The 17,442-nt window shown below is 39.2% G+C and overlaps 1 pseudogene; it reads right to left on the bottom strand.

The window, feature by feature from the left end:
* Window positions 1-3,844: 3,844 nt before the first annotated feature.
* On the bottom strand, window positions 3,845-13,297 carry LOC129402071 (translocating chain-associated membrane protein 1-like; annotated as a pseudogene).
* Window positions 13,298-17,442: the final 4,145 nt, after the last annotated feature.

Here is a 17,442-nt window from a genome sequence, read left to right as displayed (position 1 = left end):
AATCTTACCAGGTCTATTTTCTGTATCCAGAAGGTGGATCTGTTTTAGGATTTTCCTCCCAGAAGTTCTGTTGACCTAATTATTGCCGAGGGCCTTTCCCAGTCTACCTACATCAACTTTCTCCCGATCTGTCTCTGCCACCTAGTGGTACTGGTGAAGGGATGGGTACTCGATCTTGTATGACTGAAATGTAAGCATGAAAACTTGTAAGTCTGTAACTTTATCTCACGGTGGTTCACTAATTAAAAAAAAAAGAGGGGAAATGCAGCAACACATGTGCTTGGCCACATGGGCACAAGCAGCACATGGGTTCCGACAGCCTATGTGCATCCTTCCCTTGTTCAAAGTGGCCTTTATAGGGTTTCTCCAACCTGCCCCCTATGTGGAGCTTCTACCTAGGTTTGTTGCTAAGGAGATTACTGGGGGCGGGCGGGGGGGGGTGGGAGTGGTGATGGTCTTTTCTGGGCTAAACATTAAAGTTAAGGGAGAGATAAATAAAGAAATATAGATAGGAAGAAAGAAAGGAAGAAAAAGAGAAAGGGAGAAAGAAAAAAGAAAGAGAAGAAAGAGAAAGAAATAAAGAAATATAGATAGAAAGGAAGGAAGAATAAAAAGAAAGAAAGGGAATAAAGAAATATAAGTGGAAAGAAAGAATGGAAGAAGAAAAAGAAAAAAAAGGGAATAAAATATAGATAGAAAGGTAGAAGAAAAAGAGAAAAAAGGGAATAAAGAAATATAGATAGAAAAAAGAAAGAAAGGAAGAAAGAAATAAAGATTAGAATGAAAGAGAAGAGAAAGAAAGAGGTATAGAAGGAAAGAAAGAAAGAAAGAAAGAAAGAAAGAAAGAAAGAAAGAAAGAAAGAAAGAAAGAAAGAAAGAAAGAAGAAAAGAGAAAGAAAGGAAATAAAGAAATATAAATAGAAAGGAAGAAGAAGAAAAAAGAGAAAGGGGATAAAGAAATATAGATAGAAAGAAAGGAAGAAGAAAAAGAGAAAGAAAGGAAATAAAAGAGATAGAAAGGAAGGAAGGAAGGAAGGAAGGTAGGAAGGAAGGAAGGAAGGAAGGAAGGAAGGAAGGAAGGAAGGAAGGAGAAAGAAAGGAAATAAGGAAATATAGAAAGAAAGGAAGAAGAAAAAAGAAAGAAAGGGAATAAAGAAATATAGATAGAAAGAAAGGAAGGAATAAGAGAAAGGAAATAAAGTAATGTAGATAGAAAGAAAGAAAAGAAGAATAAAAAGAGAAAGAAAGAAAATAAAGAAATATAGAAGGGAATAAAAGAGATAGGAAAGAAGAAAGAAAGGAAGAAGATGAAAAAGAGAAAGAAAAGATGAAAGAAATAAGAAATTAGAAAGAAACAAAGAAAGGAAGAAGATGAAAAAGAGAAAGAAAGGACGAAAGAAATAAGAAATTGAAAGAAAGAAAGAAAGAAAGAAAGAAAGAAAGAAAGAAAGAAAGAAAGAAAGAAAGAAAGAAAGAAAGAAAGAAAGAAAGAAAGAAAGAAAGAAAGAGAAAGAAAGAGAGAGAGAGAAGGAAGGAAGGAAGGAAGGAAGGAAGGAAGGAAGGAAGGAAGGAAGGAAGGAAGGAAGGAAGGAAGGAAGGAAGGAAGGAAGGAAGGAAGGAAGGAAGGAAGGAAGGAAGAATAAAGGAAGAAAAGGAAAAAGAGTAATGGGTAGTTCTGTAACATCACAGCAGGATACCTATGTTGACACCCTGAACTCTAACAAAAGCAGCTGGTCTGCCTTCAAAGAAACAGGTAAAGCTGTTTTACACACACACAAAAAAGTAGAGAGCAATTTGATTTAAAACTATGGGGAAAAGTAGGCGAAAATTGCATCATGCACAAGTTTTCAAAGCAACTTACATAGAAACTCCTGTGTTAGAGGAGAAGATTGGGGAAGAATCTTTGATTCAGCCTAGATGTTGTGTTAGGCCAACAGCATCTATATTATCTGGTGATTCATATCAAAATGATGATTCACCTGCCCAGTCTGAGTCTGATAGCTTTGAGTCAGACACAGAGAATTAGGTTTCAAAAGAGGTTGTAAACGCCCAAGAATTGAGAAAAGTTAATAAAAAATGAGATACATTAATTAGTCAAACGAAGTACCTTGAGATGCACAGCCCTTCTGAAGGAAGGATAATGCCTGCTGTACAGGGTATCACTGATCCTGACCCTTTGGCAGTTTCTTCCCCTAGCTTATATAACAATAGAGAAGAGGAATCTCTGTGTTGTCATTTTAAGTTTATTCCTGAGTTGAGTTATCTGATGCAAAAATCTGAAGCTTCTTTACATAAGGAAAAATTGAGTCAACAGCCTACTCAGTTTATGGCTTTTCCAGTCATCTGTAATCCTGATGTGCAAAGAAAAAGACAGGCAGGGGAATATGAGCCTGTTCCTTTTAAGTTTCTTTCCTTTTTTTTTTTTGAAAGTAAAAAGTTTTATTCTGATTGATTTCTCAATGTAGAGTTCAATATAATGCCAGTGGCAAAAATTCGGTTCCACTGAAATTCCATGATGCTGCAGAGAGCTCTTACTTTTTCCAGGAAGTAGGTAAATCGCTGGAAACAAAAGCACAACTTTCTAGCAGCACGGCAACTTATTAAACTGCAGACCTAACAAGTCTGCAACTTTTATACTAAAAATGGCACAAACATTATTGGTGACAAAAGTGAGAAGTGGGGAACAAGATGTGAATACCAAAAAGAGCAATACATGTACTGTAAAGACAAGAAAAACTCAAATAGAGCTCATTGAATTTTAAAGAATAATTATAGAAAAGGGAACCAAATATTTTACTCAAATTTTTTAGAGGCTTTCTGTAGATACAAATATATATATATGTATATATATATTTATCCAAAAACATGTTTTATACAGATAAATGCTTCTCAAAGATGGGATGAAAGCTATAGTTATAACATAAAGCACTATCTTTTGTAGAGTATTCATCCACCTGAATCTTCAATTTCTTTAAGGTTTAGTGCACTGAATGTTTCCAAATATATAATAACCTGACATTCCTTTTATAGTATAAATCAAATCTGCATTATTTTTTAAAAGGGGTTGCAGGTTAAGCAATATTTATCTAAGATTGATAGAACTATGACAAGCCCCATTAAGAATCATTGTATTAACAAACATATCAAAAAGGGCTACAGCCAGATTTTCTGCTGTACAGCTGTACAGTAAAAATTTCATTTTCTGACTTTCAGTTTACAAGTGTTGAAAACACACAAGAGAGCTTTTACTTCACAAGTACTTTTATGTTAATATATCTTGATTCAATATATATATGGCAATAAATCTCCACATGGTAACCAATAGTACTTTTTTTTTTTTAAAAAAGGGGAGGGATTGTAACACTAACAACCATTACCTATAAAATAAAGCACACAATTATTTTGGTGAATTTACAAATCTTTTCTTCCCCAGGTGTAAAGGCTACATAACTCCTAAAAATTAGAGAACACTGAAAACATATTAAAGTTTGACTTCTGACTTTAGAGTGTTTCCATTTTACCCTGAAAGATAACTTAAAAAAATATGACCTTGCTGGAATAGGCCATCTTGCTAATATAAAAAACTGCTGAGCACAAGAAATTGTATCACTGATATGTAGAATTGTTGCAAATAGTTATCTCTCCAAATCATTCGAAAATGTTCAGCTATAAAACAAAACGGGTGGTGGGGTGGGTGTGGGATTATGGTCCCTAAACTATTTTGAAGGCAGGTAGCTTAGTCTAAGCTAAAATATTTTTTTTTACTCATAGCAATTACCCTCTTCTCAATGCCCTTTTAAAAAATGCATGAAACAATACAATAGCGAGAATCAAAGAGCACAAACTGTATTTTCAAGAACAGAAAAAAAAATCTAGTGCTGAAAGATATAGTAAAAAGCATATTTGTTTGGGGACATGAATCAGTTAGATCACAATCTTTTATGAAGATTTTTCTTTTCTATTATGGGGAGAGTCTGCTTCACTTGAAGTGACTGTTCCATTAACACCATTTTCTGTTCCTTTCCTAGAAGATCTGCCTTTAGCCACTGTTGGTTTCTTCTTCACAGGTGGTGCCTAAGAAGCAGAATGTTCCCTCCACCTCCGGAGCTGAAAATTAATGAACTTCCACATCATGAATGCTTGGGTAATGCAAATGGACCCCAGAACAGCAATTCTAACAGCTAACACGTTGAAGTTTCCAGTACTAAAATCCAGCTTCTGATTCTCAGATCTTGCAAGGCCAAAGCCAACAGTGAGCACTGAAAGAATTAAAGTCATTAAACTGAAAGAAAAGAAATTCAACAAAATAATGCAGCACCAGAAGAACAAGTCCGAGATGATTCAAGTTCAAAAGATAAGCTCCAGCAATATGGAAGAGGTATGGGTCTGGAGTGATAGCACAGCGGGTAGGGCGTTTGCCTTGCACGCGGCCGACCCGGGTTCGAATCCCAGCATCCCATATGGTCCCCTGAGCACCGCCAGGGGTGATTCCTGAGTGCATGAGCCAGGAGTGGCCCCTGTGCATCGCCGGGTGTGACCCAAAAAGCAAAAAAAAAAAAAAAAAAATATGGAAGAGGTAAAGACCAATGTAGACAAGCTGGCGAGGAATATCTTCTTTTTTGTTTTCTGCATGAAACCAATAAGCCAGCTGTGATATACAGAAAAGCTTCATTTGAAATGTCATTAGGTTATGAGGATAAGCCCTCCACAAGATAGTAGTCTGAGATGTAGTTTTCAGATACTAGAATAAATGTCCCCCAAATACAAGAAAAAAGGTAGAACGCACTAAGCTGACCTGAGTCATTAAACTTGCTGTGTTTTGTTTTGGAGAAGTGCATTCGCCTGTTAATTTTATCCAACACATACTCTTTTTTTTTTTAACGTTATGGACAATTTATTAGAAAAACAGTAAAAGTTCTGACCAGTACTTCACAGAAGAAAAACTACAAGTGTTTTAATAGAATAAAAATACAAATGTTTTTAAAGAATTGCTGAAAGTAATCAAGAAATTGCAACTAAAAAATACCTAGGAAGATTTTTCACACCAGAAGTTTGCAAAAAATTAAAAATTCTGGCAATGCTAAAAGATGGTAAGGGTATAGAAAAATAGGAACCTTATTCAGTGCTTTTTGTAGTGTACGTAGATTGAATCACTTTAGGAAGGGATTTAGTATTATTTAGTGAGAAAATGTGGGATGTGAACCTTTAAGTTCTTTTTTTTTTTTTTATTAATAGTTTATTTTTAATTAGTGAGTCAACGTGAGGGTACAGTTACAGATTTATACATTTTTGTGCTCATGTTTCTCCCTTACAAAGTTTGATAACCCATCCCTTCACCAGTGCCCATTCTCCACCACCAGTAAACCCAACATCCCACCCCCCCTTCCCAGTCCCGTCTCCCCCCACCCCACCCTGCCACTATGGCAGGGAATTCCCTTTTGTTCTCTCTCTCTGGTTAGGTGTTGTGGTTTGCAATAAAGGTGTTGAGTGGCCATTGCGTTCAGTCTCTAGTCTATATTTAGCCCGCATCATCTTTCCCCCACATGACCAACAACCGCATTTTACTTGCTGTTCCCTTCTCTGAGTTGCCCAGAATGAGAGAACAGCCTCCAAGCCATGGAGACAACCTCCTGGTACTTATTTCTACTATTCTTGGGTGTTAGTCTTATAGTCTATTATTCTATATTCCACAGATGAGTGCAATCTTTCTATGTCTGTCTCTCTCTTTCTGACTCATTTCACTTAGCATGATACTTTCCATGTAGATCCACTTATATGCAAACGTCATGACCTCATTTTTTCTGACAGCTGCATAGTATTCCATTGTATATATGTACCAGAGTTTCTTCAACCAGTCATCTGTTCTAGGGCACTCGGGTTTTTTCCAGATTCTGCCTATTGTAAACAGTGCTGCGGTGAACATATAAGTGCATATGTCACTTCGACTATACTTTTTGGCTTTTCTGGGATATATTCCCAGCAGTGGTATTGCTGGGTCAAATGGGAGCTCAACCTCAAGTTTTTTGAGAGTCGTCCATACTGTTTTCCAAAAGGGCTGAACTAGCCGGCATTCCCACCAGCAGTGTAGAAGGGTCCCTTTCTCCCCACATTCTCTCCAACAGCGGTTGCTTTTGAACCTTTAAGTTCTTGACAATTGTTTATGTGTAGTAGGAAGTATAAAACTGATTATCTTTGTTATAGTAAAAATAGAAAGCAATGTACAATTTCAACAGTGAAAAGAGCATATAAATCATAGTATAATATATAATCATTTAAAAATGAATAAACTATAGAACAGTGGCGTGGATAAGTTTATAGAATACAATGTTGAGGAAAACTATTGGAGAATAAAATTCTAAGATTATTTCATTTAGATGAATTTATAAACAAACTAAAGATATCACTGTATCACTGTATCACTGTCATCCCATTGTTCATCGATTTACTTGAGTGGGCGCCAATAACGTCTCCATTTGTCCCAGCCATGAGATTTTAGCAGCCTCTCCTTACTTGTGTTTCCCAACGATAGGAGGCTCTTTTCAGGGTCAGGAGAAAGAGACCTGTTGTTATTACTGTATCTGGCATATTGAATATGCCACAGGGAGTTTTCCAGGCTCTTCCGGGTATGCACACTGTTACTATAAATTTTTTATTTTTTATTTTACTTAATTAATTTTTTAATTTATTTATTTGTGAGTCACAGTGAGGGTACAGTTACAGATTTATACATTTTCGTGCTCATGTTTCCCTCATACAAAGTTCAAGGACCCATCCCTTCACTAGTGCCCATCCTCCATCACCAAAAACCCAGCATGCCTCCCACCCCCCCAATCCCATCTCCTCCGCCCCCCCCGCCCCCCCCCCCCGCCAGTGTGGCAGGGTCTTCCCTTTTGTTCTCTTTCTCTAATTAGGTGTTGTGATTTGCAATAAAGGTGTTGAGTGGCCATTGTATTCAGTCTCTAGTCTACATTCAGCACTCTTCACCCTTCTCCCACATGGCCTCCAACCACAATTTACTTGGTGTTCCCTTCTCTATATGAGCTGCCTTTTTCCCAGAATATGAGGCCAGCTTCCAAGCCATGGAGTCAACCTCCTGGTACTTATTTCTACTATTCTTGGGTGTTAGTCTCCTACTCTGTTATTCTATATTCCACATATGAGTGCAATCTTTCTATGTCTGTCTCTCTTTCTGACTCATTTCACTTAGCATGATACTTTCCATGCTAATCCACTTACATGCAAACTTCATGACCTCATTTTTTCTAACAGCTGCATAGTATTCCACTGTATAGATGTACCAAAGTTTCTTCAACCAGTCATCCGTTCTAGGGCATTCGGGTATTTTCCAGATTCTGGCTATTGTAAACAGTGCTGCAATGAACATATAAGTGCGGATGTCATTTCGACTATACTTTTTTGCTCCTCTGGGATATATTCCCAGCAGTGGTATTTCTGGGTCAAATGGGAGCTCAACCTCTAGTTTTTTGAGAATCGTCCATATTGTTTTCCAAAAGGGCTGAACCAGTCGGCATTCCCACCAGCAGTGTAGAAGGGTCCCTTTCTCCCCACATCCTCTCCAACAGTGGTTGCTTTTGTTCTTTTGGATGTGTGCTAGTCTCTGTGGTGTGAGGTGGTATCTCATGGTTGTTTTGATCTGCATCTCCCTGATGATTAGTGATGTAGAGCACTTTTTCATGTGCTTTTTGGCCATTCGTATCTCTTCCTTGGGAAAGTTTCTGTTCATTTCTTCGCCCCATTTTCTGATGGGGTTGGATGTTTCCTTCTTGTAGAGTTCAACCAGTGCTTTATATACCCTTGATATCAACCCCTTATCTGATGGGTATTGTGTGAATATCCTTTCCCATTCTGTAGATAGTCTTTGTATTCTGGTCACTGTATCTTTTGTGGTGCAGAAGCTTTTTAGTTTAATGTAGTACCATTTGTTGATCTCTGTTTCCACTTGATTGGCCAGTTGCATGTCATCTTTGAAGATACCTTTATCTTCAATATTGTGGAGGGTTTTGCCAACCTTGTCGTCAATTTACCTTATGGTTTGTGCTTTAATGTTGAGGTCTTTAATCCATTTTTATCTGACTTTTGTGCATGGTGTCAGGTGGAGGTCTAAGCCCATTCTTCTGCATGTGGTTGTCCAGTTGTGCCAGCACCATTTGTTAAAGAGGCTTTCCTTGCTCCACTTCACATCTCTTGCTCCCTTGTCAAAGATTAGATGATCATGCATTTGGGGTTGTGTGTAGGGATATTCCACCCTGTTCCATTGGTCTGCAGCTCTGCCTTTGTTCCAGTACCATGCTGTTTTAATTGTTACCGCTTTGTAGTAAAGTTTGAGGTTGGCGAGGGTGATGCCTCCCATCAACTTTTTCCCAAGAATTGTTTTAGCTATCCATGGGCGCTTGTTGTCCCATATGAATTTTATGATTGCTTGATCCGTTTCTTTGAAGAATGTCATGGGTATCCTTATAGGGATCGCGTTGAATCTGTATAATGCTTTGGGGAGTATTGCCATTTTGACAATATTGATTCTCCCTATCCATGAACAGGGTATACATTTCCATTTCCTCATGTCCTCTTTTATGTCATGGAGTAGCATCTTATAGTTTTCTTTGTAGAGGTCTTTTACTTCCTTGGTTAAGCTGATTCCGAGGTACTTGATTTTCTGGGGCACGATTGTGAATAGGATTGCTTTTTTCATGTCCCTTTCCTCTGCATCATTGTTTGTATATAGGAAGGCCATGGATTTTTGGGTATTGATTTTGTAGCCTGCAACTTTACTATATAAGTCTATTGTTTCTAAGAGTTTCTTTGTAGAGGCTTTAGGCTTCTCTAGATATAGTATCATATCGTCTGCAAATAGTGAGAGTTTAATTTCTTCCTTTCCTATCTGGATGCCCTTAATTTCTTTTTCTTGTCTAATGGCTATCGCAAGTACTCCAGTACTATATTGAAGAGAAGTGGTGAGAGTGGGCATCCTTGTCTTGTGCCTGATCTTAGAGGAAAGGCACTTAATTTTTCCCCATTGATGATAATGCTTGCCGTAGGCTTGTGGTAGATGGCTTCGACTATCTTGAGCAAAGTTCCTCCAAAACACATTTTGGTGAGGGTTTTCATCATGAACGGATGCTGGATCTTGTCAAATGCTTTCTCTGCATCTATTGATATGATCATATGGTTTTTATCTTTACTTTTGTTGATATGATGGATTATGTTGATTGATTTTCGAATGTTAAACCATCCTTGCATCCCTGGTATGAATCCCACTTGGTCATAGTGTATGATCTTCTTGATGACTTGTTGAATCCTATTTGCTAATATTTTGCTGAGGATCTTCACATCAGTGTTCATCAGGGATATTTGTCTATAATTTTCTTTCTTAGTGGTGTCTTTGTTTGCTTTTGGTATTAGGGAGATGTGTGCTTCATAGAAACTGTTTGGGAGAGTTCCTGTCTTTTCAATTTCCTGGAAAAGCTTGAGGAGAACTGGCAACAAGTCTTCTTTAAACGTTTGGAAGAATTCGCCAGTGAAACCATCTGGACCTGGGCTTTTGTTTTTGGGGAGATTTTTGATTACAGTTTCAATTTCCTTAATATTAATGGGTCTATTCAGGTATTCCAAGTCTTCTTTGTTCAGTCTTGGGAGATTGTAGGAATCAAGGAATTCATCCATTTCTTTTAGGTCCTCTTGTTTCCTGGCATACAGGTTTTCGAAGCAGTCTCTGACAATCTTTTGAATTTTGTTGGTTTCTGTTGTGATGTCCCCCTTTTCATTCCTGATTCGATTTATTAGGGTTCTCTCTCTCTCTTTCTTTGCGAGTCTTGCTAGTGGTTTGTCAATCTTGTTTATTTTCTCAAAGAACCAGCTCTTGGTTTCATTGACCTTTCAGATTGTTTTCTGGGTTTCCATGTCGTTAATTTCTGCTCTAATTTTTATTATTTCTTTCCTTCGGTCTGGTTTGGGTTCCTTTTTCTGGTTCTTTTCTAAGGCCTTGAACCGTGAAGTCAAGCTATCTATGTAGGCCCTTTCTTCCTTCCTAAAGAATGCTTGCAGAGCTATAAATTTTCCCCTTAATACAGCTTTAGCTGCGTCCCATCGGTTTTGGTAGCTTGTATCTTCATTCTCATTTGTTTCGAGGTATCTCTTGATTTCTTCCTTGATTTCCTTCCTGACCCACTTATGTTTAACATTGAGCTGTTTAATTTCCAGGTGTTTGCTTTGATTCTCTGTGTCTGTGTGTGATTAGTTTCTATCTTCAGTGCATCGTGGTCTGAGAAGATAGTTGATGCAATTTCTATTTTTCTGATTTTATTGAGGTATGTTTTGTGTCCCATTACATGGTTTATTTTGGAGAATGATCCAATGATCCATGTGCACTGGAAAAGAATGTGTATTCTTTCTTTTTGGGGTATAAAGTCCTGTATAGGTCTATTAGGCCTCTCTTTCTATTTCTTCCTTCAGAGTCCATGTTTCCTTGCTGAGTTTTGTTCTTGTCAATCTATCTAAAGGTGATAGGGCAGTGTTGAAGTCTCCGACTACTATTGTGGTGTTAGTGATGTCCTCTTTAAAGTCTGTTAGGAGTTGTTTTAAGTATTTAACCGGTCTCTCATTAGGTGCATATACGTTTAAGAGTGTGATTTAGTCCTGTTGCACATATCCCTTGATAAATAGGAAGTGACCTTTGTTGTTCCTCCTAATCTTTTTCAATCTGAAATCTATGTTGTCAATACTAGTATTGCCACCCCAGCTTTTTTGAGGGAGTTGTTTGCTTGCAGGATTGTTTTCCATGCTTTGACTTTGAGTCTGTGTTTGCCCTGACTGTTGAGGTGTGTTTCTTGCAGGCAGCAGAATGTTGGGTTTAGTTTCCGAATCCATTTTGCCACTCTATGTCTCTTAATTGGTGCGTTTAGGCCATTGACATTGAGAGAGATTATTGTCATGGTGTTTTGTGTCATCTTTCTGTGGGGTTTGTTGTTCTTGTGGGGTTCTTCCTTGACTTACAATAGCCCCTTTAGTCCTTCTTTTAAGTTTGGTTTTGAGTCTATGAAGTTCCTGAGCTGTTGTTTATCCGAGAAATAGTGTATGGTTCCTTCAAGTTTGAGTGAGTGTTAAGCCGGATAAAGTATTCTTGGTGAGGCATTCATTTCGTTGAGTTTTTTCACTATGTCCCACCATTGTCTTCGGGCTCAGAGGGTTTCCTGTGATAGGTCTGCTGTAAATCTGAGGGGTGCTCCTTTGTATGTGGTTTCCTTCTTTGACCTTGCTGCTTGCAGAATTGTGTCTCTATCCACTGCATCCGTCATTTTGACTATAATATGCCTTGGAGTCTTTTTATTCGGGTCTCTTTTTGCTGGTACTCTTCGGACTCCTTGGATCTGGATGCCTGCCTTCTCCAGCTCTGGTAAGTTCTTGGCAATGATGTCTTTGACTGTGTTTTTTTCATCGGGATTACTTCCCTGTGCTTCTGGTACTCCAATGATTCTTATGTTGTTCCTCTTGAAGTCATCCCCAAGGACTCTGATTCTCTCTATAGCCATTTTGAGGTCTTTTGCCATTGTTTGTTGTTGTCTGTAAGCTTTCTGCAGCTCATCTTCAAGGTCACTGATTCTGTCTTTGGCTGTAGTCATTCTACTGCTGAGGGTACCTACTGTTTTTGGGTTCTTCCATCATGCTCGATCCACAGCATGGCCCAAAGGAACGCACAGTGGGGGAGGTGGGTTTAAGTATCTATCTGCGGTGGGCGGGGGTCACCGCTCCCGCCCTCCTGGGGTCTCCCGCGCGCGCGCATCCTGTTTCAGCTGGCTCGGCGTCTCCATTTTGCACTCAGATAGCCGTGGACCCTGCGCTGTGCTCGGGAGGAAGGGATTGAGAGAGAGAGAGAGAGGTTAAAAGAATTGGGGAATTCCCGGTTTCCACTCTCGCAGCCCGCCGTGGGGTCTCCGATCCCGTGCCAGAATTAGTTCAGTGGGCTGCTTGGAGTCCAAGGGCGCGCTTTTGGGTTCTTCCATCATGCTTAATCCACAGCACGGCCCAAAGGCCCTACTGAGAGTTTTAATTCATCTACCAACTCCTTTATTTGTGTGACTTCTGCTCGTAGCTTTGTGACATCTGTTTGTAGCTTTGAAATTTCTGATCTCATTTCTTCTTGCATTTTCTTGGTTGACCGTTCCAAAGCATCGTTCATCTCCTCCCTTAATTTATTGGATGTCTGTTCCTGAGTACATCGACTCTCTTCAAGATTTCTTCTCTGAATTCTTTTTCTGAGAGGTCCAGTATGTGGGTGGACCCTTTGGAGATTTCTGGAATCTTTTCTTTATCTTCTCTTCGTGGAGGGGATTTTCGCTGTTTCTTCATATTGTTGTGGAAGTCTAGAGTTGTAGCATTCTAGTTGTCTATCCCTATTCGCTCTTTCTCTGCGGGGGGGATTCTGTTGGTGCTAAGTTGATGTTGGAGGCTTCGTTCCAGTTCCAGAATACTTCCTTACTCTCAGACTCTCCTCTTGGTTTATGTAGGGCCTTTAGTGATGTTTTAAGGCTATGCTGTCTTTACAAGGAGTTTGTGGAGATTCTATTGTCCACTGATAGCTTTTGTGAAGTTCAACTCAGCTAAAGGATTATTTTTGCGAAAAATGATATAGATGGCCAGGGTGATTTTCAGAGAAACAGGTTATAGAGTATGTAATGTAAGAAAAATTAAAACTGTGGCTGCGTAAGTGGCCGCTGCTCTGGCAAGTGGCCACGCCCCCTTTTGAGGCCACGACCCCTGCACTACAGACCACGCCCCAAGTAATTTCTTGGGGGACAGGGCGGGGTAGGCAGGTGGGAGAGTGCCCCTCGGGAAGGTAGGCGGAGTCCCGATCCTGTTTGTCAGTACATGATTGGGAATTCGGCGTTACAGAGGAGCAGAGGTGCATCCACGGAGCGCAGGCAGTTCAGGGGTTCCAGGGGAGCCCCCCCACAGCCGGGAACCGATGGGAGAGTCCAACACATACTCTTGAATTATGGCATGAATAATTATCGCCACTAGCATGTAGAAGAAAACTGTTGCCAAATCGTTGATACCATAGTAATAAAGGGATGCTGATTCAGGAGTTTGTTCTTCTGTAGGAGGGTGGGTAACATTGTACTGAAGAGTAACAAAAATAATAGCAGCTTTTGCTGTTATCTCGAACATGAGCCCCAGCAGGAAGACCATCGTCACGCAGGAGACGATGTCCGCATGATTCTGCAGGATGAATTCGTGGCTCAGCACAGGGGGGGCTCTTGGTACTCTTCTTGCGAATTGCCATGGTGCTGCAGCCGCAGCCCTTGCCTGCAGGTGCTCCTCCCTGGCTCTCTGCACTGCCCAGCTGCTTCACCAACGCGCCTCGCCGCCCCCCCTCCCCTCCCCGCCCCTCTTCCCGGGCCGCTCCTCACAGCCCCACTGAGGCCGCTCGCCGGGGCTTCACTTTCCATCCAACAGCCAGTACGCAGCTGCCTGGGTCGCCCGGAAAAAAAAAAAAGCCCATTTTAAGTTTCTTTCCTCGCTTAAGCAAGCCGTGACCACCTATGGTGTTACTTCTAACTGTGCGTTAAGCCCTTCTTGAAAAATTTTCAGAAGCTAATACTTTAATTCCCCTTGATTGGCAAACTCTTGCGAAGGCAGGGTTAGAAAATTCCCAATATGTACAATTTAAATCTTGGTGGAGAGAAGAGGCTGAGAAGTTTGCTAGAATTAAAACACCAAAAGAAGATGATATCACTGTGAACCAGATTTTAGGCACTGGCAAGTGGGCTTTAGCGGAAGACCAAGTCCGTTTGGAGGCAAACATTTTCGAAACTGTTAATGAAACCTGTCTAAAGGTGTGGTGTTATCTTGAGACCTCTGCAAAATGTACTATGTCATTCACAAAATCTTTCAGGAAGTAAATGAACTTTACACAGATTTTATTGCCAGACTCCAAGACTCTCTTGAAAAGGCTATACCTGATGAAGGCCTTCGTGAAATGCTTATGCTAACTTTAGCGGTGGAAAATGCTACAGCAGATTGCCAAAAGGCAATTCAAACTGCTGAGCTAATGGGAAAAAATTCCCTGGATGATTTTATTAAAGTCTGTAGGGAAGTGGGAACACCAACCCATCAGGCTCAAATAATAGCCGCTGCTTTTAAAAGAGTAAACTGGGTAAAATGTTACGGCTGTAGAACTTTGGGACATCTCAGACGAGATTGTACTAGTATTAAGTCTAGGATGGGGAAAGAACCAGGCGTCTGTAGACAATGTGGCAAGGGGAAGCATTGGGCAAAAAATGCCATTACAAAAGAGAATCACTGTTCAAGCGGATATTAGAATATTTAAAGGGGAACATATTGCTCAACTGCTTTTGCTTCCATGCATACTAGGAAAAAATACAGGCATGAAAAGAACAGGTGATTTTGGAAGCACTAATGCAGAAATATTTGGGGCAAAAAAGATTACTGATGATAAGCCTACTTTGGTTATGACCTTTGAGGATGGAACAAAACTGGAGGGTATATCAGATTCAGGTACTGATGTTACTGTTGTCGCTTCTCATCATTGGCCTATGGTTTGGCAAAAGCGTTGTGTGGACGTTACTTTTTCTGGTATGGGTGTGATCATTGATGTTTAAAGAGTGTGCAATCTCTTCATTGTAGTGATCCTGATGGAGACACAGCAGTCATCCAGCCATATATTGCTCCAATAGCTAGCACCCTATGGGGACGAGATTTGTTGCAAAAACTTGGTGTGAAATACATTAAAGAAAAAGAGGGTCTCAGCAATCACCTTTTTAATTTGGGCCGCTGCTCAAAGAACAGCTCTCCCAATAGTCTGGAAAAAGGTTCAGCCTGTTTGGGTTGAGCAATGGCCCTTAACAAAAGAAACACTTAAGGCTATAAATGAATTAGTTACAGAACAGTTTGAATTGGAATATACTATTTTCAGCTGTAGTGCCTGGAATTCACCAGTATTTGTTATCAAGAAAAAGACTGATAAATGGCGAATGTTAAGTGATCTAAGAAAAGTTAATGACTGCATAGAACCAATGGGCCCTTTGCAAATGGGCCTACCTAATTTGGCCATTATTCCAAAACAATGGAATATTATTATAATTGATCTAAAGGATTGTTTCTATACCATCCCTTTGAGAGAAGAGGATAGAGAAAAATTTACCTTTACTGTGCCTTCCTTAAATAGTGAAATTCCTGCTAAAAGATATCACTGTACTGTTTTGCCTCAAGGGATGATGAATAGTCCCATGATGTGTCAATATTTTGTTAATCAACCATTGGATATAATTAGGGCACAGTACCCTGAAGTCAAAATTATTCACTATATGGATGATATTCTAATCACTGCTCCACCTCAAATAAATTTGCAGAAAGTTTGTGAAGCTATAACTTGTGAACTAGAGTCATAGGGTTTAAAAATTGCACAGGACAAAATTCAACGTCAGGTTCTTTGGGAATTTTTGGGACAAATAATATGGGAGAGTAAAATTACACCTCAAAAGGTCCAAATTCAGAGAGATAACTTAAACACTTTAAATGACTTTCAAAAACTATTAGGAAATATAAATTGGCTATGGCCTTCCTTGGGTATCCAACCTATGCCCTACAAAATTTGTTTCAAACATTGGAAGGTGATCCCTCTTTAAATAGTCCAAGGCAACTTAGCCCAGCAGCTGAAAAAGAATTAGAAATAATTGAGGAGATCGTTAATAAGGCTCAGCAGGATTGAATTGACTTTTCAGAAAGCTTAAATCCGATAGTGTTGCGTACTTCATATTCTCCTACTGGGATTTTGGTACAAGAAACTAATATTGTGGAATAGAGTTTTTTGCGTAACAAGTCTAGTAAAACATTGGTTACTTATGTAAATAAAATATTGCAAATAATTTTCAAAGGAAGAAGAAGAACTAGACAATTAATAGGGAACGATCCTACTGAAATTATTGTACCAGTTAACTAGTGAGCAAATTCAAGCGCTATGGGAAATTGATGAAGATTGGCAAATTGCTGCACTAATTATCTGGGCAAAATTCATAACAACTTTCCAAAGCAAAAGATATTTCAATTTCTTAAATTTACCAATTGGATTTGACCTAATATTATAAAAGCTGAACCTATTGAGTTCGCTGTTACATTCTTCACAGATGCTAGTAAAGAAGGAAAGACTGCTTATACTGACATGCAAAATGACAAGGTTTTACAAACTCCATATAAATCAGTTCAGAAGAATGAATTCTTTGCAATTATTTCTCTTTAACAAAATTATTCTGAACCAATAAATATTGTAATGGACTCTCAGTGTGCAGCTTGGACTGTCAATCATATATTTACTGTTGCTTTGCCTTTGAGTGACTCTGAGCTTATTTCTTTATTTAAAAATTTGCAGTAAGTGGGGTTGGAGCGATAGCACAGCGGGTAGGGCGTTTGCCTTGCACGCAGCCAACTCGGGTTCAATTTCCAGCATCCAATATGGTTTCCTGAACACCGCCAGGAGTAATTCCTGAGTGCAAAACCAAGAGTAACCCCTGTGCATCGCCAGGTGTGACCCAAAAAGAAAAAAAAAATTTGCAGCAAATTTTGAGAGACCATAAACATCCTTTATACATTGTTCATATGCGAGCTCATACAGGTCTTCCTGGTCCGTTAGTTCAAGGCAATGATTGAGCTGATATGTTGGTTGCTTTAGTAATAAATGCAAAAAAAGTCTCATGCCTTACATCATCAAAATGCTCATGCGATGAAAACCAAATATGCCCTTACTTGGAGGCAGGCGAAAGACATTATTAGGCAATGTCCTACTTGTCAAACAATCAATATGCCTCATATGCCTTTGGGAGCTAATCCTCGAGGAATAAAGAAAAATGAAATTTAGCAAATGGATGTAACTATTGTCCCAGCTTTTGGTAAACAAAATATGTTCATCAATCAATTGATACCTATTCACATTTTCGATGGGCTTCTGCGTTATCTTCAGAAAAAGCAGGAGCTGTGATTACTCATTTGTTAGAAGCATTTGCTATTATGGGTGTTCCTAAGACAATGAAAACTGATAATGCACTTGCTTATACCTCTGTAAAAATGTGTGATTTTTTTCTCTGCTTATGGTATCAATCATATTACAGGAATTCCGTATAACAGGACAGGACAAGCCATTATTGAAGGAGCAAATCGTTTGCTTAAAGATGTTACTTAAACAAAAAGGGGGAATATATGTGGATTCTCCTGGACAGCAAATATCCAGAGCACTGTTCACCTTGAATTTTTTGAATTGCTCTGATGAAAGACATGGGTGGAATAACATTGGGAAATTCAGGATAACTCAGAGGAAATAAGTTGTAATAGAATTAAAAATGATTTAGATAAAATTAATCAGAGACATAAGGTCCTTTATAGGGACCCAGTCTCTGGGAGTTGGATGCCAGGCAA

This window comes from Sorex araneus, chromosome 2 (assembly GCF_027595985.1).
Source record: "Sorex araneus isolate mSorAra2 chromosome 2, mSorAra2.pri, whole genome shotgun sequence".
In the NCBI taxonomy this organism is placed as follows: domain Eukaryota; kingdom Metazoa; phylum Chordata; class Mammalia; order Eulipotyphla; family Soricidae; genus Sorex; species Sorex araneus.
Note: the sequence above shows the minus strand (reverse complement) of the source record. Positions and strands in the feature narration are given on the sequence as shown.